Below are 23,880 nucleotides of genomic sequence, written 5' to 3'. Positions count from 1 at the left end.
TTCTGAATGACAATATAGGATAATGAAAGTAGTATATGAAAGGGGGGAAATTGTTGAGAAGTGACTCTGGACCAAAAGAGCACGTGGAGCCCTGAATGCTCTCCCTTACTCAGCTGCCAGCTAGGCCTGTCACCTGGTGGGGCGTTTTTTGTGGCATTGCTCCATCAATGCTCTACCTCTCGAATAGCCCTGTGCAAAACACGATGGTGGTGTTGGGCTCCCTTTTTCCCATCTACTGGAGAGAAGCAGTGAATTTGCCTCTCCTGAAATCCTGAGCTCACGCCCTCCTCAAAGCCTAAGGCCAATTCTTCTTGTAGATTTGTTTCACCCTCTTTGCCCTATAAACCAGATTAACTAACTGTAGACAAATAAGACTTGTACTCTCCCCTGCCTTTCAAGCTTTCCCTAAACCAGGCTGCCTCAGCCTCAACAGTATTGACATTTTGGGCCAGATAATCCTTTGTGTGTCTCTAGGGGAGAGGAGGGCTGCCCTGTGTATTGCCCGATGTTGGCAGCATCTCTGACCTCTACCTACTCGATCAGAGTAGCAACCCCATGTTGTAACAATGAAAAATGTGTCCAGACATTGCCAAGTGTCCTTTGTGGGACAAAATTACTCCTCATTGAGAACGACCACTTTCAATAAAGATTATGCTTAATTCCTCTCTTCACCCACTACTACACTTTGATTTATTTTCCGGTGTACTTACTGCTTGCCCTCATTCCTTCTGAATCTCTCACTAGTATCATGTACACAAATATAAGGAAAGGATGCAAAGGTAGTTTAGTTCTTCATTCTGGAACCACCCAATCTCCACAGGGATTAGCTCAATTACTTTGACCTCACTAGCATAGAGATTTCACAGGTTTTTTAAACTGTCACTATTACATACCACAAAAAAGGCTAATAAACAATCCAATAGTTAAAAGGAGAACACATCGTCAGAATGTAATTCTGTGGTATTAAAAATATAGCTGGAAATACCAGAAGGTATTTAAAATTTTTTATTGAAGTCATATGTATAAGAAAATATTGGTTAAAAACATTGACATTGCTTTTGCTTTCTGTATCAACCACATGATTATTTCCAGCAAACCTTTCCTCTGAAAATGACTATACAAAGAAAATTGTCACAATATGGAAGATGTTTTTATCCATAATGGGATATTGTAGAGAATGAACATTAGGGATTACGTCTCTAATCCATTCCACAACCCCAATGATGCAAGATGGGACTGCGTGATGTATCCAGTTTCATGCAGTCTATTTTAAGCACCCAAGTTTGATGATAAAGAAGTGAATGTGGTTTCCAGTAGTGCCTAACTTAGGCTCAGGGAGTAGCTCGTGCTGGGAGAACCTGGCTCATTATGGATTATTTTGTAGCATCAGTCATGCTATGAGATGACAAGCCTTTATAAGACAAATATTATGGATCCATCTTTGGAGGCCAGCACTCCATGCAGCCAAAAATCCTCATTGACAGAACAAAACTGAAAGCCCTTAATGAATTCTGTTACCGTGGCAGCATACTGTCAAATTATGCACTAATAGCAAAAGAGCTAGAAAACCATACCAAGAAACCAGCATGTCTTTTGGCAAGCTGGAGACCAAGGGCTGGTGCTGAGCTTCCAAACATTCTAAAGGAGAGAATTAACATCGGAGTCAGCCAAAATCCTTGTGCAAACTCTCCAGGATTTCAGGTGTCAATCCTAGAGCAGCTACTTGAAGATCAGGGTTATTTTTTCTTGTTTCTTCTCTATTTTTTTCTTCCAAATGTAGTCAGATGTTAGTTGGCTCAACAATGAAGAGCATACCAAAAGGGTAAGGATTGTATCTGGGACGACATTTTAGGGAACAGAGTTCTATTTTATGAGTCAATTTCTGTAGTATATCAACCTCTGTAATTTAAGATGTGGCAGAATTTTAAGGCAATTAGCATAATATAAGGGTGACCACGTGTCCTTGATTGCTTAAGAATTTGGTCTTTGGAAGAGAACCACATTAACATCTTTCTCAGATCGAATCATGTGCATCATGTTACAAATTATCTGAAATATAAGAAAATCAGTGATTTAAATAGATAGGTAGAAAGCATCTGGGAGAATGAAGATGTCCAAGTTGTCTGTAAAGTTTCATTTATTTGTAGAATTTCTTTGCTTTGTTTCAGGGCTGTGTTTCCCAACCGCTTTCTGAGCACTTTGGCACATACCTCGCAAACTTACTTGAAACGTGGTCTCTTTCTTTTATTCTTGCTCAAATCCTGTACATTGTTTCTTGCCTCGCATTTCCCCTTTCTTTCCCAGAAAACTTACAGCTCCCCAGATCTCTTCTCCTACTGTGTTTTGAAGTGAAAGGAAAGAATATGGAAATGGAGAAGTGGATTTCAAACTTTGATCCCTGAAAACCCAGAGGGTTCATAGAGATGGCTCGGAGCTGCAGGTGGGGAGGGAACACAGGGAGCAGAAAGAGCTCTGGAGCCCCCATTCCAACTTCTAAGGCAGCGATTTCCAAATAGTATTTCATTTAGAGAAAGATTTCCACAACTCAAATATCTCAACAATGATAGAAGCCATAAGGCTATTAGGTAGAGTATCCCCAGGTGGGGCATTTGACAAAAGGAAAGCAATCCTACTGAAAGATGGAAGTGCAGGGATGTTGAAGAAATCCACTGTGGGGGTTCTATCTCATGATTCATCTTCCTCCAACCACCTTAAATGCAATCTAAATCCGAAAATCAGGAAGCGCTCATTTCCTCCCATTTAATAGCAGCTTCTACTCTCCAAATACCTCTAGCAAGATTTAACGCCTTCTGCCATCTCAACAGGAGCAAGGCACGTAGTGGTACTAGAGTATTGCCATTAAGCAGGATGATTAAAAAAATAGTATGAAAGGGTAAAGATGTAACAGTGAAGGAAAGAAACTAAAAATAATCTCAAATGATGTCTCTGTTTTTATCCAAAGAAAGATGATATATCTCAATAATTCCTATGGCTAGGAAATTATTTTTATAGCAAGAAGTGTTCTTTTTTTAATGATAAAGGTATTTTAATTTGATATAGCTTATTCTTACATAAAATGAAAATTACACTTTGTATGTATTATAATAAGATGTAAAATTAATTTTAAAATAATTTGTAACCATACATTTTAAAGATTTGCCCTATATTAACAAAAATAATAGGATGTGATGTCAAAATGCTAACACTTCCTAGCAAAAATATTAAAGAGCAGGAGGTGATGGGTCATTAATTATTTTTAGCTGAGTTCTCTAAGTTTAACCTCAAATTAACAGCTATTAAGTAGCTTTTTGAATAAGAGGTTTGATGAGAAAACATTTAAGTTATTATTTATCTTGGTATCTTTCTTGAGGAAATAACTCTTATTATCCTAAAAATATCTTAACATAGTAGAGAAATATGTAAAGAATACATTATGTTGGCAGATTTTGATTACTTGAAAAAAAAGAAGCTTATTAAACAAAATAACATTTGCAACTTTGTATTAAATGTTACCTCTTGTAGTCTATAAAGCAGGGAATATTTTGGCATGATAGCTTTTAAAACCAGCATTGAGCATATTACTGGACAAAGACTTTGAAAGTTGCCTTGTGCTCTTAACAGTGGCTGGAAAAGGAAAAGAAATTAAAATGGATAAACAGATAAAATGGAAATGGATAATTAGAATGAAATGACACTTAAATCCAAAGCAAGTTTCAATATAATGAGTATATTTTTAAACATTTTTGGAGAAATAAAAATGTTATCTCTTTTAAGATTACAGATTTGTTTTATAAAAATATATTTTCAGATGATTTCATTTGTGATTATGCATGTCTAATTCAAACCATGTTATGTTTCTATCTCTGTTTGGTAACATCCAACCATGAAAAATTCAAATTAGCATTTAAGAAATAATTCAAGGAAAAGATTCCTCCAATAATATTTGCCCCAGTGAGCTGGGTAATTCTTGTAAATTGGTCTTTTGGCCTGAGTGACTTAGATAATTACTTAACTTCTCTATTTCAGGTTGAATATTCAGATAGTACTCAATATCAAGCATATGATAAATGACTTGTTTTATATTTTGTTCAATAAATTGATCTAAGATTGAGTGAAATAGTGTACTTGAACTGTGTATTGCCACCATATAAACTCAAATTGTTAAGAAGTAGTGTCTCTATTTTGAGTAGATCTTTTTCCTTTCGGTATTTTTGTATTTGTTTGATGGATTAAGAAAGTTTTGTTCAATCAAAGAAAACTCTGGGTAAACAATAAAACATAAGTTTCTAATCAGTATGTAACTCAAACTATTCTTTATTCATTGAATATAAACCAATGATCAGATTACCTATAAACATTAAGGAGTCGGGAGAATGAGTACATTCTCTACTCCAACAAGGATGTTTTTGTTTTTCTGTAATTGAAATTTTCTTGTCCTTTTTCAGTAGTATTTTTAACTTATGGTGTGTGTTGAGAAATAATTTCCCCTTGCCTTTTGTAGTTTTTAATTCATGAAAATAAACTAAAACTAGGAGATTATAGTTATAATATTTCTTATTTATGAACATAGAAGAATCTTATTAGCTATTGCAATTCAGACTTTACTGTATTTTAAGTTAACATATTCATGTTTTTGTGACTTTTCAACAGGCAATAAATTCAAGCTCTTCTGGTGGATATAGATTTTTGCTGCAAGGAAGTAACAGTAAGTGCTTACGTATATGCAATAACTTTTTAAAAACTCTCGCATCTCAACATTTGGAATTCCATTGTGCTTAAATGCATGAAAAAAATTTAATACAATTATTTAAATTTAGCCTACCATTTTACAATTTCGATCAAATTTATTCATTCTAATAATAATGTTTCCCATAGAAATTTCACAGATTAATGCCAGATAATTTTAATAATGAAGAAAAATAGACCTATGGCTAAATCTTTCCATTCTGCCCGTGTGTTTACGTTAGTCTTGCTGTGCAAATTTCATTTATGCGTATATGACATTGATTATCTCTTTGACTAGCTGATTTACAGAGTCTGTTTTCTATGGGCAATTATTTGACAACTGGTTTTCAAATTTTGGGTTGTGGGACATTTACTTTGCATTAATAATGTTTGCTGAAGCAACTCAAATTCGTCTTTTGTAATGTTGCCTTTTGAATAGTTTTCATGCATCTGAGTCACTAGCTCTTGTATTAATCTCACAAAAGGTAAGAGAGGGGCATTTTTCTCCCAACTGGAGTTAAATAGGAAAGTGGGATGGACCAACTTTTCAGTTCTTCTGCAATGTATTTTCATAATGGTTTAAATCTGTATGCTTATTTAAAATGCCAACATCAGTGACTTTTGCTTTACCTGCCATCCTGGTTTATCTCGCGCCTTCCTTTACATTAATGTAATTACTTGGGAATTATCTCTATTCCAAATTGAATAGGGAAATATCAGCATGCTGCAGGCTCTGTGCTCATCCAGGAATTAAAGTAATTTAAGATATGAGGTTTTAAATGGAAAGTCTATTTGTAAGGAAAAGATATACTTCACTGCCAGAGGTATCTGTGTCACGGAAACTTCTAGAGAGGCAAAAGTGCTCTCCAAATTCTGAATACTTGATTTTCTAAATAGTTCAGATTGTGGTATCTGATTTACTCAGATGGATTTCTAGTGTGCTGTGCCACCTGGGCTGCGTCCTGGCTTCTGTTCCTTGCTGTTGCCATTTTCTGGGTGTCTTCCTGACTCAAGGGTAGAGCTGCTTGAGAATACTCCTGTCCAATGCCCTTCAACTTCACATAGCCTTCTCAGCCATCTACAGGGCATTCCTGGAGTAGAAGAAATTAAATCTTGTTATTTTATAGAATAGATAAGGATTATACTTACAAAATGCCTGTGAGGCTCATTAGGAGATATGCTGCATTAAAAAGAAATTATTTTCCATTTTAAGGACTCCAATTTCATTTGTTTATTAATATGGTTGTAGATAAAGGCCTTGTTGAGTAAACTATATTCATCTTTGGAAAGTGTTAACTTGTACTAACTTTGTGATAGCCTAAACATGACATAGAATTATTGGTTAAATAACTCACACTATTTCTCTGTCTTACTGTGGATAAGGAAGAGGAAAAAGGAGAAAGAAAATGCCTTCATAAATAAGTGTGCGGATGTTACTTTCCTTGTAAACAAGTTAAGGTCACCGGTAGCAGGACTGCATGTTTCACAAATAATGTTATAACCTGTTTAGTTCAAGCTCTCTATTCCTTAGAAGATGTTTCTAGTACTTTTTTTATCTTCAAATCATGTTTATGTACTTTCTAGGAACAATCAAATATAAATATCGGTGTCTAAATAAGTATATATATTTATATTAATGTATATATATTTATATAAATACATATGTATACACACAAATAACAGTGAAATCATCTATTCTTAAGGCCCCCAAATGGGAAGATTTGAATACATACACAGAATTTTACTTATCTTTGGATTGTTCTAATTTTTTATTTTGTCTCTAAATCTTCAGTCTCAATCCGTTCTCATTATGGCATTTATTCACATATTTAACAACTCTTGGGTAGCTTAGTTCATGGTCTCAGACACTGGGAATATAGGTGGGAAAGATGAAGTTCTTGTCTTCCAGTTGCCCACAGGCTCCCGGAAAAAATATAAACAGTTAACAACAATTTCAATTCATTATGGTGGGAGTTGTGATAGAAATCAGGATATAATGATTGGGAGGTAAAGAGGGCATCGTGGAGGGGATAAAGCAATGTCTTCTGGGGAAGGTATTTCTTGAACCATGCTAGGTGTGTGTAACTGAAGTGGTGCTGGTGGTGTGTGTGTGTGTTCCAATATAGGAGCAGGGGGCGAGGGGCGAGGATTAGGAAGAAGAGACTAGAAGGATCGTTCCAGCCTATGTAGAAGGAAAGCCTATCTATGCAACATGGAGCAAGATCAAGGTGTCAAGAGAAAGTTACATGTTCAGGGAGCATAAAATAAAAATTGTGGAGTGGCAGGAAATGAGAGAACTAGAACATAAAATTACATCTGTGACTGTGCTGAGGAGTTGCATTTTATCTCATTTTTCCCCCAGAAAACAAAAGGGAGCCCTGGTGGATTTTACATCAGTAAGGAACATTGGGGTTGCATTTTGGAAATACCAATATAGCAGTAATTTTGAAGAAGGATTAAGGGAAATGGAGAAGGAGCAGCAGAAATGAAGATAAGAAAACCAGTTAGGAAACCATATTAGTAGTTCCAAGAATTAAGGGATGACGGACTTATCAAAGGAAGTGGCTTTGCAGGTAGAGCAAAAGCCTTGAAAATCTCCAGCTCTGAACAATGGAGACCAGATTATTTCCTTGAGGTTATCTGTCCTCTTTGAAGAGGGGAACCTACAGGATAGTTATTGATTGGAAGGCTCATGACAACGGGAGAGGGTTGAGGGAGGAGAGGCTAATTTTAAAATAAATAGTTGTAAGAGCAGAAAGATTTTGTTGAAAATAGTGTATTGGACGCTTCCTCTTATTCCTCAGGAGATAACAGGAGGGAATATGGAGTCCAGTTCAGAACCCAGACAGGACCAGTTGACTATAATGGCTTTAACCATTTGTTCTGTCTTCCATATACTGTCCAGTATGGTAGCCACTAGCCTCAGGTGACTATTAAATGTAAAATTAATTAAAATTGAATAAAATTACAAATTTAGTTCCTCACTTGCACTCACTACATCTCAAGTGCTCAATGGCCAGTTGTGGTGAGGGGCTACCCTACTGAGCAGTGTGTTTATTGCCAAAGTCATATTGGACAACGCAGTTCTAGATTTTCAAAGCACTCATCAAAGAATGCAGTTTTGAATCCCAAACTGAATACATAACTAAATGTATTTTAACATTTATACCTTTCTAAACTTTTAGAAGTAGAGAGACTTAATTAAATTCTTATTTCATAATCAGCTAGGCTGGTGAATAACATCTGAATTTTAAAAGAAAGAGACAAATTTAAATCTTCAAGTTTATATAATTCAAGCATTTTTCTTTTCCATTGAAGAAGGGCATACCTAAAAGACACCCTGGCTCTTACAGACTTGACAAAAAGCCCATGGTAACAAATCAAAGATCAAGACAATTTTCTCAAAATATCTTATTTTCTTAATGCTTTATCAGCATCTCAATTTCCATCTTTAAATTCATTAATAGAACTCACTGATGTCATTTCTCACTAAAAGATAACATTTGCAATAACAGAATCTTATTAAAGTGCAATTTCCTGTGCTCAATATGTAAAATATAGTTCACTACCTCTGACCTCTTAAAATGTATGAGATAGAAAAATCTAAAACATCAGCCTTTAATAATAGTGTTGCCAAATGATGGAATATCTTATTTCTGAAGGACCTATGCTTTGCTCTTACAGGGAAAAGTAAAGTTGCTCTCTATTCTAATTGCACACAACCTGAGTTCATTACCTGTGGTCTGTAGGTTAAAGGATGTTTTGTACCTGGTGGCATGTTCATTATAAACAGATTATTTGATCTTCCTTCATCATGATTTGCAGATGAAATATTCAGGGAGAGAAATCAGTTGGAAACAATGCAGAAGAGGGAGCAGTGACTACCTAAGTTAATTTGTAACTCCAGCCCCAGCCTATTTTTCATGGAACCCTCCCCATGATAATATTTACTGGCTATAAGCTATTTGCAGTTTAATTTGTCTGACACTATAAACCAATTAGTTTATAGTGAACTAATATATACATATTAGTTTATTGTGTATATATATATAATATAATATGTATAGTATGTATACGTAATAAATATATATAAAATCACATCATCCTTTAGAACAAAATCCATACTTCAGTCTCTCTCCTAATTAAAGAAAAGTTTATCAGTGTTTTTGTCTAATTGAACTTTGACATTTTAAAATGAATTTCAATTCCCCTGTGTTAGAAATAACTTCATAGCTGGTTTCTTTGCACACTTCTCTTCTTCCTATGCAAAGTAATCCAAGGCATTGTTTTTATCATATCAATTTTTTTTGCTCACAATCCTTTAGGGAATATATCGCACCTCCAGAATAAAGTTTTGTCTTTGGTCTGGCATTCAAAGCCCTTCCAATCTGTCCCAGTCTACAACGGTTTACCCTTAGTCTCTCAAGCGAAGTGCAGATGAAATATTCACTTAAGTGAGGTGACTGGGTGTAAGCTATTGTGTTGCTGCCGTTCGAGTTCTCCTCCCCTAGCAAGGGCATCTGCTCCTCCACCTGCCTCCCCTCAGCCTCCTCCTTTGTCTCTTTCCCTTCAGCCTTCATGGGCCCTTTTCCAGATAGACTTGGTCCCTAGTGATCTGAATTCCACCCAATATCCCCCACTTTCCGTGGTGTTTATTAATTTGCTACATCTGTATGCTCCCTCGTGACCACTCTTGAAATGAAATGAAATGAATAATATGGACTTATTTAAGTCTGTTAGTCACGTCCTCTTAGTTTGCTGGGGGGCAACTGTCACGTCATAAACTTGAGGTAACGTTGGCCAGAGAGTGCTCTTAGGTACTTGTGATAAGAGAATTCCAAGTACAGGTGCCTTAAGCCACCTGCCTTGATCAGCTTGCTGACTGATACCAATCTTCGATGCAATATGGATAGAATTAGCAAAATATTATTGTCCTTTTTATTGTGCTCAAGAATGCTAGGATGACCGATTTTCTTCTTTGAATTTTTAAAGGGTTCTAAGGTCCATAAGTATTGATACTCCGTTTGTTTAAAGATCAGTCAATTTCTAAAATAATGTTAATGTGTTCATGCAGTTACCTTTGAAGAGAATTTGGATTTTGATTTACCTGCCTATAGATATTAAATTATCTGAAGTAACTAATATGGTTATTTCTGTGTTAGTTTAGAGTAAACATTTCATTGAATAAAAATGAAAACCAACACATTTTATTAATAATTATTTTTAAATTGGTTTTTCAACAGAGGATAATTAGAGAGACTTCACAGCTAATACAACGATCTAGAGGAGATCACCTTTTATGTTTAGAAAGAACTTAAGTAACGTGAGAGCTACGTAGAGGCATTTCTAGTCCCAAAATATCTCCTTTAGCTACATCTTCTTTAGAAGAAATTCGAATGTTTAAAATTCCTAATGACTACTTGAGTGTCTTCTGAAAGTACGCATAGCAGATGCAATGTTATCCAGCTGTCTCATACAAATAACTTAGCTTATATGACTTTATCTTCCATTGTCACTTCATGTGGTAAATGATCTTCATGGATTGGAACCAAGGACAGCCAAGTTGTGATGGAAGGATGACAAAAAAAGTTTGGAGCAATAGGAAACTTTAGCATCTAGGGAACAAAACAAGAGTGAGAAGTACCTACTATTAGCTCTTGAAAGCCTGAGGGGCAGAGGGATTTCCAAAATATGAAGAGGGAGAGTGGCAAAGATAGATTTTGATTAGATGCAGTTATCTGAAATTTGACTCTGAATGTGAATTTAGAAAAATAAACGACTGTAATGGATATATGCAAGTTTTTTTGCCTGTATTTGTCAATCCTATTTATAGCGTATTAATCAGTTGTGTTCATTCTTCAAAATGACAACTTTAGGTGTGGAAATTAACTGGATACAGTGTTTGGGAGAATTGTACAAATTCAATTTTGTACTCACTAATTCAAAGTGTAGCTTTAAAGTGAAATCAAGTTTTTTTCCCCTTGAATGTACTGGCTCATTTTAAATGGCTCATTTGAAACTTGATTATTTTTTTGTTTGTTTTTTAGAGAGACACGCCATAAGTGCTTCAGCTATTTGAATTAGGGCATTTTCTACTATTAGTCACTTAGTGGATTGTACCCATATAAGTCATGGAAGCAGGCAGAATTATTCGCTAGGATAAGGCAGAATCTGTCTCTCCGTAGGGCTGGACTAAACTAGTGTCTGCTAAGAAGGAGATAACATGGAATTAGGAATACAGCTAGCCTGGAGCTTGGCCATTGGGTCAAAACCAGGAAATTCTAAATAAGGCAAGCAGGAAGAAAGAAAGACTCCGCTGAAAGAATGGAAAAGAAATCAAAGTAGGTGAGGCAACTACGCTGTGGGGAGGAGCCAGCCTTTGGGGCACTTTATGGCCATCTGGCCTTGAGAAAGGTGGGCCCTGTCTACACACTGTATGCTTGATGGTTGTCTCAGCTTTCATGAGCGGTGTCAGCTAACTCTCCAGACCTGTGGCTCTGATTTTAACAAGCATATACTTGTTAGGAAAGTTAATCTCTTAATTGGTACCACCTGTTTGAAGAGGAAAAAAAAAAAACCACCACCACAAAACAAAACAACTATGTTTACAGGATACATTCCTTTAGATTAAAAACAAGCAAAACAAAACAAAAGATCAACAGATCATTCTAGACAATCACCAGTTGAATCTCATCCTTTTGTCTCTTCTCCTGCTCTTCGCTCTATCCCAACACACTTTGTGAATTATGCTTTGGTGTGAAATGATAGTTCTATATGTATATATAAGAAATAATTCAATAAAATTGAATTCCATATTTATTATGTAGATATGGGTTAAGAACAGAGGATTGGAGTCAGCCATATCTGATTTTAAATCTTGTCTCTGCTAATTTATAAAATTATGCAAACTTGATAAAGTGATATGATTTTGATCCTCATATGACTTTCTTATGAATAAGAATTACTTATAAGTGATTATAAGGATTAAAATAAGGTTGTGTGTATAAAGTACTTAGGAGCAGGTAAGTATACAGCATGTCATCAACGAAACATAGATGCAGGTATTACTGCAGTTGCCAGGGCATTGTCTGCCTGAGAGAAACGAGCTAAGGATATTCCTGGGTCTCATTCTCAGGACCAGAGTTCTACTCCTGACCAGCCAGTGTGCTTTATTAGTCAATAGTAGAGTCAAGCTCTGTTATGCTAGGATGGCGAAATTTAAACCTTATTTGTTTCCCTTGGCCAGGCAAAAATGTTTATGCTTTAGTATTTTTGCCATGTACCTATTTTTAAAAGACAATAAGAACTGTCTTCAAAGATGTATGTTTCTGGAAGGCACTGGAAAACTTGGTATATAATTAGTTCATGCTTAACTCCTTCCTGTGAACAAAGGTGCCAGACACACTGAATCAAGGTGTAGAAGACATCTCAAAGAATGTGCACTATTTGCTTATTGGTTTGTGTAATGCCATCTTTTGAAATTGCATTTGAAGCAGCATTTAATACACAAATTTGTTGGATTTAAGATTTTTTTGTTTGTGGAAATATGCATGTAAGATGATAACTTTAATTGCTGTATTTCAAAATCTGGGGGGAAATTTAGGTTTATTTTTAAATTAAACATTTCTTTCCAAAAGCTAGTTTATTCTAAACTTGGGTGGTAATTTTTGGCACTCTTGTTCTAATTATAAATATACTAAAAAGACTAATAGAACAAAAAGGAACAGATCTGGATACTCTAGATGGATACATGCTTACAAATGAAATATTGAGCTCAAAAGAGAGTGTGAAAAGAAGTTTGGGGATATAGGTATTCAGAGTAAAGTTAAGTCTTTGTTAGTCATGAACTGTAGTTTTGCCAAAAGCTCATCAGCACATGCTCTGTCAGAGAAGAGTTGGAATAGTCATAATCAATCTCTGATTTTGTATCAACCAAGAAAGATGACAGATCTGAAATAGCTTTCCTTATACAAGGCTTAAGATACAAATATATGTATGCATCACTTTAGTGATAATGAAAACTGACTTGGTGACCTCAAGTAAACCTTCAAGGATATTTCCATGGAAGGCTAGGAAATTGCAACATTATGGAGAATGAGTTAAATTTGCCACATTTCTTTTACTCATTTTTAGAGAATGGATTTAGTTATGCTATTTTACATTTTTATTTAGATTTTTACATGACAATGAGGTCCTGGCATTGGAAGCTTACAAATCCTGTGTGAAATTTACCCGTCTCCCCATCAGCTTGACCTCCTGCTATTCTGTATATTTACTGGCTGGACATTTCACCTGTTCCTCTTCGTTAAGTAAAGCTATAAATAGGAAGAAGAAGTAGAAAGGTTAGCCAATCAAAATGTGGAATATGGATAAAGGTCAGGGTGATAGGGCATGCAATTCTAATTCCCAACATATATCAGACAATAAAAATCTGACACCTCATTCTTGTGGTAAAAATTGTAATAACGGAATTGAAAACACTGTGCAAAGTATTTTTCATACAGGACTGTAGAATTGAAATGGAGTAATAGTATTTGTCCATTTTCATTAAACTTTTAGAGTTATACTCTGAGGCTTATGGAAAAGAAGTCCTACATATGAAATAGAAAAACAACAACTATATGTTTGAAAGTTCCAGATTTTTACACATTTTCGGTTTATTCATTAATGAATTATAATCTGAATCATATTTAGGCAAAATAAAGCAGAGGGAGAATAAATTATAAAGACTTAGAAATCCAAATTTTAAAGTGAGTTAAACTATGACAAGAATTGTTGACACTGGGGGCTAGCCTGGTGGCGTAGAGGTTAAGTTCACGCACTCTGCTTCAGCGGCCCAGGGTTCACCAGTTCGGATTCTGGGTGTGGACCTACATACTGCTTATCAAGCCATGCTGTGGCAGGTGTCCCACATATAAAGTAGAGGAAGATGGCCACAGATGTTAGCTCAGGGCCCGTCTTCCTCAGCAAAAAGAGAAGGATTGGTGGCAGGTGTTAGCTTGAGGCTAATCTTCCTCAAAAAAGAAAAACTGACATTATTATGTCATCAGCAATTTTTTTTGCTGATGACATAATAATGTCAGTTTTTCTTTTCACTTAAATTATAGCATTTACAGATAGTTCTTGGCATTTGCATAGAAGTTTGAGTGGTATGGAGTCTGAATAATGGTGCCCCAAAAGATATCCACATCCCAATACCTGGAATCTAATTATTTCCTTGTATGGCAGAAAAAAAGAAAAAAAAGAAAGGCTTTTCAGATAGGATTAAGTTAAGGATCTTGAGATGGGAGGATTATTCTTGATTATCCAGGCGGAGCCTAAGTGCAATCACAGGTATCTTTATAAGAGGGAAGCAGAGGGAAATTTTTGCAAACAAACACACAGAGGAAAAGGCAATGTGACAGTGGAGGCAGAGATTAGAGTGATGCGGCCATGAGCTAAGGAGTGCCAGAAGCCACCAAAAGCTGGAAGAGGCAAGAAATGGATGTTCTTTTAGTCTCTGGAGGGAGCATAGCCCTGCCAACACCTTGATCTCAGCCCAGTAAAGGTCATTTCATTTTTCTGGCCTCCAAAATTAAAAGAAAATAAATATATGTAATTTTAAGCCACTAAGTTTGTGGTAATTTGTTAGGGCAACCATAGGAAATTAATACAACAGACATTTTTGGTGAAGGAGCAAAGTTCTAGGAACATTTTTCTGAAATCAATTGTACAATGATATAATTGAGGGATTTCAGTTATATAAAGAGGGGGCTTTATAGATATAATCGCACGAACGTAATCATCAGTTATATAAAGCCTTACTTAAATATTTGCATCTAATCTAATTACCAAGTGCTTGAGCCAGGCTATCACAAAAAGTGTTAAGAGACACATTTAGGATGTTCTTTTGTAACAACACTTGTATTGAGAAAGCTGTGTTAAAAAGTAAATGTTACCCCTACTATTCTATTTAGAAGTAGCCTAGTCTATCACGAGAGAAGATCACCATATTCACTTAAGTTTTCTCTGGCAGTTCACAGATACACACACACACAAACGCACATACAGTAGCAGCAGCAAACACAAGGAATCGTAACCCTGGAATACTTCTCCACACTCTAACTCAGTCTGTATGCTACTGTTTACCAACTTGAATAAGATAAGTGTGAAAATTTTTCCCTAATCCGTATGTGGGAAACTGAGCATCCAGAGACAGTTGTTTGCAGACTTAAACAGTGTACCAAGTTCATCATATAACTTAAAAATGTCTTATTCACATACAAACATCAAAGTGAGAGACTGTTTATAAATATCTTATCAGATTATAATACGAAAAACAAGTTAGGATGAGAAAGTTTACCAAAGGAAACTTTCAATGGTCAGAGAGCATTATTCCCTGGAGGTGCAGAGCCTCAGAGTGGAGCATCACTGAATCCCATCAACTAGCTTGACGGTCCTTGTTAGTGTAACATTATCGCAAGATAAGGGATAGTCTTGACTTGGAAATAAGATTACCAGCAATGCTTTTCAGATCCAATTATCCTGAAAACCTGCTGCACATTAACTGAACATTACATTTTTACAGATATTTTAAAAATGAGGGCTTGCAAAATAGCAGATTCTTTCTTTATTGTGTTTCATTTAGTAGAAATCACTTAATTGTTTTAATTGAAGTATTTAAAGGCTGAATACTAACATGCCTCTAATTTGACTAGGCCTATAGCTTTTGAATTTACAAGAATTTGGCCTAGTCCCTGCCTAATTAGTCAAGTAGACAAAAGAAGAAGTGAAAAGCAAATTAGCAAACAAAAATTATGAACTGTAAATTCTCAGTTTTGAGAACTGAATAGAAAAGTAACTGAAGAAGAAAGAAATGGAAGTCTTTCCCAAATCAGTGGTTGAAAAGCCAAATAATATTGAATAGCAGCAAGTGGTGACTAAAGTGCTTTTGCTAAGTCAACATAAGATTGATAATCCGGAAAGTTAAAAAACAGTCCTGATGATGGAAAGATGTTGTTTTATTACATATTTCAATGCCCCCCTGACACACACACAACAACAGGAAGAAGAGTAAGAACGTGGAAGAAACAAAATCCTGATGTTGCTCATTGTAAAACAATGATCACTAAGATAATTAATAAAAAATATATGCCAAAATTATAGAAACTCATAGTGATGTCAAGTCTCAAAAATATGGAGAAAGCACAGCATGGATAATATATTAAATATGCAAATAATGTTTCAGAATATGCATATGAATATGAATATATTTTTAATATTTTCACATCTCAATATGAGGCAATATTATATTTAAGCATTGCCATTATATTTTCACATAATTGCCTCAAATATTTTTTAAGTTGGCAGAGTATAAATAAGTAATCAAACATGTATTTAATTAATGTGTTTATAGAATTGCAATTGAGGGATTTATGTAATCGTATGCCACTGATGTGCTTATTCGCATGCCTATTTGATCCCAAAGGAAAAGAAATATTTTATCAGAGCATAAGCTCGTAGACTTCTGTCCCTTATTCCTTATATTTCATCTTCTGGGCAACTGTTAAGATGGAAGGAAAAAGTAAAGTTAATTTTGTTTGGTAAATATTTTGGAAAAGTTCCAAATCTTACACTTGTAAATTAAATACATAGTACTTGTAATTTTGTGTGAAGAATTTGATCAAGTAAAAAATTTTAAAGATTTATCTATGGAGAAATGACTCAAGAGTTGGAAAGCAGAAATCAATTCTTTTCTAATTATATTCATTGAAATTGTTGGCCGGAGGTTAAGTTTAACATACAAACTGGAATTGAAAGAGCCAAGAAAGCATGAGTATTCTGTAGATCTGAGGCAGAGAGGGATGGATAGGTAGAGAGAAAAGGATCAATTCTAAGAATGTAAGAGAAGTCACCATGCATAACCAAGGTCAAAGATAGGTCAAGTCTCAATTCATTTCTAGCTCATGTGTGTCCCATTGGAGACATCTCTCCAATGCCCTGTGCCCAGGTAGGGACATGCCCCAGAAAGGACCAAACACAGGTGGGAATCTAATATAAGGTTGTTAATAAGAAAGGAGAATCAGCTTCTATACCTGATGATTTTCATGATTCTTGAAGACAGGGCGAACATAAGGAAAGCAATGTTTAGGCAGCCCTTTCTGCCTCTAGACAATTCTTAGCACCTTAGAAGGAAAAATTCTCTCCATGTCTCTATGAGGCCATGAACTTCCTTGAACTTTTGTTATTTAGAACTCTACACATCCTGTCATGATTTCTCAACATCACAGTCTCTCAAGCCAAAGCAGTGTGGCAGAAATTAAGACAAAGGATAGCTTTTGCTGCGGTTATGCTAATAACTCTTTCTTCCAAGTAGTATCAAGTAGACAAGCAATTTAACTGTAAAGAAAAAAATCAATTTTTACAGTTACTCAAGTCCCAATATCTGGCTTCACGGCTCCCTATCTTTGCTTTTTCTCCTCGGGTTGGTTGTATTTGCTTGTTTGCAAAGAGTACATCTCCTTATATGATAGAAATGAAGCAGTGAAACAGGTCTGAAGTGGAGGCTGTACCTTGCTGGGGAAATTTTAATAATCACAAAACAAATTCACCAATGCTAAGACATCTGATTGTGTTATCAAATCACCTATAAGACACATATACTTTCATTGGAGTTGAAAAGCTTTTAAAGGATCTTAGGAAAAAAAGAGCTACAACGTGTGATGTTCAAACATATCGTACTGAGACTAAGGCTTAATTCATCTCTGGGGAATATTATTTTCAGTTTGTAGCATAAGCATGGAGTAGATACATTACTTGTCAATATTTCTTAATAGACAAAGGAAAGCTTAAGTGAGAACAAAAATGGAATTGGCAGTACAATAAAATTGAGAAAGTAAGAATGAGCTCTATTTTGGATCCCTGCAATTTATATTCATTAAAATCACTCAGCTTGATAAGCTAGCCTTTTTCAATACTAAGAACAAATTGTTAAAGAACTATCGTTACACTCTTGCCTAGTTAGACGGTCAGTTCCATATTATGGAAATAGAAATAGCATCCTGGATTTGATTGAGTAACTGACTTGGTGGCTTGTGCAAGTAGGGTCCTATGAGTTAATTCTTGAGTGTTGTGGCATGTTTACAAATTGTGTAGTCCAGAATCTAAACCCAATCTTGGTAAAAGTAAGTTTCATGGGAAGTCAGGTAAGAATATGGATTAATCCTGGGAGGTGAATTGTTTGAAAACCCATTTTTGGCTGACAGTGGATCAGCCTTGATATCTGTATATAAGGCAGACTCAACATTTGGTGATTTATTTTTCTGGTACAATGTAACTTTAGATATAGCTAGAATAACCTTCATTGCAGAGCTATTATTCCTCTTTTATCAATAGTTATAGGCATTGCTTCAACATGAAACATCCCTATGAGAGTAAAAGGTAGAATTGAAAACCATGTGCATTTGTTCAGTTATATGTGTTTGCAGGGGATCAGAGTTTGCTACCCCCAAATATGTCTCTTTGACTTGATTATTTTAAGAACAAAAGAGTCAGGAAGAAACTTTGACTTTCCCCCTAACTGCCTAAAAGAATTTAAGATAGAAAGCCTGTTTCAGGGAGCAGTTAATGCCATGGATAACTACAGTATAATATGAACTCGGTGTGGTAGACATGGAGGAACCTAGCAAGGCCCATTTGATCAAACTCCTCTCGATGTCTAATTGTTTTTACAAGGCATGACAAACATTTGTTTACCAAACATGTGCTTTTCCATCTCCATGTGTGTTGCCTTCCTCCCCTTGGAAGTCCCAAACCACTACCTGCAACATCCTCTCTTGTCTTTAGCTGAAGATGATATTTAAGGAAGTGGTTTCAGCCATTTTGGCGAGTTACTGAGTTTTCCTGGGTTTCTCCCATGTACATGTGTGATTAAATTTGTTTGATTTACTCATGTTATTCTGTCTCATGTCAATTTAATTCTTAGACCAGCCAGAAGAACCTAGAGGGTAGAGGAAAATTTCTTCCTTCCCTATTTGTTCATTGCTGAAGCTTTCCAATTGAATCCTGTTTTCATTTATCCTTTTACATCTAATATGAGGAGGTATTGTTATTACCTCCATTGTTAAGATAACATATCTACCTGAGGCTCCTCAGCCAGAATAGAAAGAGCCTCTACATCAAGATATATCTTTTTGGGGCTGGCCCCGTGGCTGAGTGGTTAAGATTGCACACTCTGCTTCGGCAGCCCAGTGTTTCACTGGTTCAAATCCTGGGCATGGACATGGCACTGCTCATCAAGCCGTGCTGAGGTGGCATCCCACATGCCACAACTAGAAGGACCCACAACTAAAAATACACAACTATGTACCAGGGGGGCTTTGGGGAGGAAAAAAATAAAATCTTTAAAAAAACAAAAAGATATATCTTCTCACTTAAGATTCCATTAATTTTTCCTATAGTACTCTCCTATTTTACCTTGAAAGTAGCCTGCAAACTTCTGTGACTTAATCAAAGGAAATTTCCAACATATGCACTGGGCAGTAAAGCCTAAATGAGCAACATGGGGTGTTTTAGCACATTTGTTCGTTCATTCACCGATCATCCTAGAGACATTTATTGGCTGCTTACTCTATGTTAGACACTATACCATTTGCTGGTGATTAAAAAAAAATTGAATAAGCCACAAATCACTTTCAAAGAGGATCAACTTCTTTTGAGCTATAAATAAAATAGTTTAATCCAGCAAGCATTTTTAAATTTAGATCAAACCTCATTGAGCATGGAGCAACATATATGCCAGGCTCAGGGAGACAATAGAAGGCGAGGCATTTGGGAAAACAGTGAATTAGCATTTGTTTAACAGCCATTCATTGGTGCCCGCTGTGTCTTGGTCAAGGTGTTAAATGCTAAGGCTAAAAAAAAAATGAAAAATAAAATTGACTTGAAAAATTTCCATTGTTCCTAAATTTGACATCTCTGGGAGCTTTTTCAAATAGAAAATAGGTTATATGTAGCATCCCTAAGTGTGATTCTCTAAAATTTCTATGTCTCAAATAATAAGTGTGAAAATACTATTAAATACAGTCTAACTGAACAATATGGTCCTACCCTCAATTACTGGCTAAACTTTCTGTATTCACAAGTTTCTGGAAATACTCACACATAGAAAATTCTGTTACAAATACAGCATTCAATGTGAAAAGATATTTTTTTTTCCAGTGCTCTTTCTCATTGTTTCTGGAAGAAAGCTTTAATTAAATGTTGATGTGTGGATCTTTAACATATTTTAAGAAAGCGTTAGCAGTAGGCATTTCCACAAGTAGGGGGCAGGAGCAAGAGAAGGACAAACTAAAGAATCTAAATTTAAACAGAGAGTGTGTGTAAGTGTCGGGAGGGTAGGAGGTGGAGTGGCTTCCCATAGACTTGCTTTAAATTTACGCCTTGTACTTCACATGCTTTCAAGCTCTCAGCACTTATAATTTTATTTATTTCTAATACCAGCTATTGAACTCATGTAATAATTATCAAATTCCATGATTTTCATAATTTTATTTTGCTCTGCCTTTTCAGTTCTAGCCATATATCCAAAAGTATTGCACTGATTTTTGATCAGATCTTAATTTGAAGCTCGATTCCCAGGCATTTTTTCAAAGTGCTGATATTATTCAATTATGAAACTTTTCAGAATAGAAGTCCAAACATCCCAATAAGAAAGTCAAAAAAGAAAACATTTCACATGTACCATTTTAAACACTAGAGTATATATGGAGTTACCAGATTTTGCAAATAAAAGTATATACTACAGTGGCTGGCCCTGTGGCCATGTAGTTAAGTTCGTGCACTCCACTTCAGCGGCCCAGGGTTTGCCAGTTCGGATCCTGGGTACAGACCTACCCACCGCTCATCAGGCCATGCTGTGGCAGCATCCCACGTAGAAGAACTAGAGGGACTTACAACCTGGATCTACGACTATATACTGGAGCTCTGGGGAGTTAAGAAAAGAAAAGCAGTATCTATTACATGCGGCATAGTTATACTAAAAACTTATCTATAATTAAAATTTACCTGGGCATCCTGTATTTTATCTGGTAACCCTAAGTATAGAATTACATAAAATACAAAATTAGGATAAGTACACAGTGCATTAATTCTCCTGACCATATACAAAACTACCAAAAGGAAAGTTTCTAGTGCACTAATATGAGTTTATTCTTATACATTGAATTAGATCTCCAACTTAGAGTTGTAATACATCAAAAAGCCATATATTGAAGAGTTATAGCATGAGATTAACTACCTTAAATTGCTTTCAATGACAGAAAGGAGGCCAGGGCTTGTTCACTGGAAGTTTTCCGTATTAAACTAGAGAAATCATATCATCTGCGTGTTTTAAGTAAATAAGGTTTGGCTCAAATTTTGAAAAATGTAATTTCATTGTTAGAAAAATAACCACTAGGAAACGAGCTGGAATGGTCATCAGAGGAGGGAAGTATACCCAATTTTTCTTTTCTTCTTTTCCTTTATCCTTTATTTTCTAATTTCTGTATTTTTAGAAATACTTTAAAAATCAAAAATCTAGTGAAAAAGACTATATTAACAAGAAAAGACATTACACACTAAGAATTATTTGTAAGTGGATACACCTGGTTCTAACAGTTATAAACAAGTATTTTTATCCTTTAAATACTTTAATTTTGCATCCATTAATACTTTAGAAACTCAGTGTGAATCAATTAAAATCAAGGAATTTGAACCGAGATTGTTGAGATGCTAGTTCTGAACTGATCACTTCCTAGTTGTGTCTCTTTGGGCAAATTAATCACTTTTTTTATGCTTCAATTTCTTTATCTGTAAAGTGGGGATAGTAATATTATCTCATTCAAAGGGTTGTTTTGAGCATTAAATGAGATACTATCAAATGCCTTGCTCGTAGTAAGGGCTATGTAAGTGTTAATGGCAGCTTTTCTTTTTCTTCTTTTAACGTGTATAAGGTAGGATTTGTTTGTTTTTAGCTCCATTTTGCTTTAGCTCCATTGAGCTAGAGGTTGCCTGATTAAGAAGATATTAAGGTACCCAATGTTGCTTCTTGATCTTTTGGGAAGAAACCCTGTGAGAAGTTGTGATAATGAGAAAGCTCTAGAAAAAGCATTAAGAATAACTACTGTGATTTCAAAAGTCTCCTTTAAAAGATTGTTAGTAATTGCCACAAACAGCTACTTAGCTGCCAGGCGCAACTTCCTATTTCCGGTAGACTTGAATCACAAATAGCAAACTCTGTGTAACACAATACCATAGCCTGGGTGACTTAAACATCAGACGTTTGCTTTGCACAGTTGTGGAGACTGAGAAGTCCAAGATCAAGGGGCCAGCAGATGTGGTTCTTGGTGAGGGCCTTCTTCCTGGCTTGCTGATGGCCGCCTTCTTGCTGTAACCTCACACATGGAAGAGAGGAAGCTCTGGGTCTTTCCTTTTCTTTTACATACACTAACTCCATCATGGGGCTGTGCCCTCATGACCTTGGCTAATTCCCAAAGGCCCCACCTGCTAATACCATCATACAGGATGTTAGATCTTCAACATATGAATTTTGGTGGGACACAAACATTCAGTCCATAGCACGAGCTAATGTTATTTCAACTGAATATATTCATACTAAATACCCTTGTGCATACACTTGGCTGGGAATGCCATCCTCCAAAAGAGTGCTGGATATCGGAGAACCCCTGGCCTTTCATAAATGTTTGCTCTGTTTCTTCATAAACAGTTGTGACTTCCAGTTGTTTTGTTTGTTTTTCCCTACCTGCCCCCTCCCTATTTATTTTCTTCTCAAAATTAAAAGTGAAAGGGAAGAATGGTACTCAGAGAGTGATTGGGAGCAGTAGTGGGGTATTATAACCGGATTGGGTCCACAGTTACCTTCCTTTCTATTATCACATCAATATTGCCTTGAAAAGATGGCATATGGCAGAGAGGAAAATGACTGACAATTGATGTGCAATCCAGCTGTGTGTATGTGATTTGTCTTCATATGGGGTTAAAAATAAATTCCTGATCGGATTTAAACTTTATAGAGAAATATGTTTACCTGTATCTCAGATGCACATAGTATCTATTTTTTATCTGAACACATAGACATTTTTTTCTTGGTAGTGACAGGATTTGAAGACTAATTTAATAAGTAGGTGGGAGAAATGAGTTTAATTTAGATTGGAAATAAAAATTTGAAAGATTAATTATTAATTTCCTCACATGGATGGTAATCTAACAAAATATGATTTATAACTAAATAGATTCACATGAAAACAAAATGTTTGTCACCCTTTTATAATTGATTTAGGTGATATAATCATAGAATAAAAAGACCAAATTCAGATAGGTGAATGCACTTTTATTAATAGCATGCTATTTTTAAAATATTAAATTATATATCATTTAATTTTAAGGTGAAAGACTATTGTTTCTAAATAGTATTTTTCTGAGTGATCGCTCTAAAAGAATCTGTAAGAATTTCATGAATATATTTTTACAGTATTGCATAAGTGGACTTTAGATTTAAAATGTATTTGTGTTTAGAGAATTTTAATGTATAATGGAATAAAGAATAATTGTCTTAGTTTTAGAGAAAACTGCTTTTTTGCTAGTTTGATATATTATGTTTATTGGAACTATCCTTTAAAGTAAAATATTAAAAAACTAAAAGAGTACTGCATTAGGAGTAAATATTCAACTGGAATGTAATTAGATTGAATTTTCCCCTTCATTAAGCACATGGACAAATCAGATGTGCATTTTCATTTCAAAAGTTTATTATAGGGAAAACACATAAATGTAATTATGAGCATTCTCATTAATTTATCTTTGATTTCTTGCCATTCTGCATACATGTCCAATTTCACATCTACGCAGGCCATTATCTTGCATTGAATTTCTGCTGTAGGGCATATGGATCATCATTATAGTTGCAAAGCTTTCCGTCACTTTCAGGCAAATATCCATAAAGGTAACATTGATGTTTAGTCGCCAAAATCTTTAAAAATAAAGGCAGTTAATGAAGTGAGTGACTATTCGAGAATCCTTTTGAAGTTACTGATTAAGATTCGTAACTTATCATTATGAATCACTTTTTAAACACGTACTATGAGCTCCCATATGACAAGACCTGGATTACAACCGATT

General features: G+C 35.4%; 1 protein-coding gene across 1 annotated transcript in view; it reads left to right on the top strand.

Annotated features, from left to right (window-relative positions):
- The window catches only part of TENM3 (teneurin transmembrane protein 3), a 2,419,468-nt gene that overhangs the window by 700,491 nt on the left and 1,695,097 nt on the right, over positions 1 to 23,880 (top strand). Inside the window, exon 4 of the mRNA XM_070253219.1 lies at positions 4,651 to 4,705. The gene's annotated coding sequence lies outside the window, so the exon portion shown is untranslated. The remainder of the gene's footprint in view (positions 1 to 4,650; positions 4,706 to 23,880) is intronic.

This window comes from Equus caballus, chromosome 27, assembly GCF_041296265.1.
Source record: "Equus caballus isolate H_3958 breed thoroughbred chromosome 27, TB-T2T, whole genome shotgun sequence".
NCBI classification, from domain to species: domain Eukaryota; kingdom Metazoa; phylum Chordata; class Mammalia; order Perissodactyla; family Equidae; genus Equus; species Equus caballus.
Note: the sequence above shows the minus strand (reverse complement) of the source record. Positions and strands in the feature narration are given on the sequence as shown.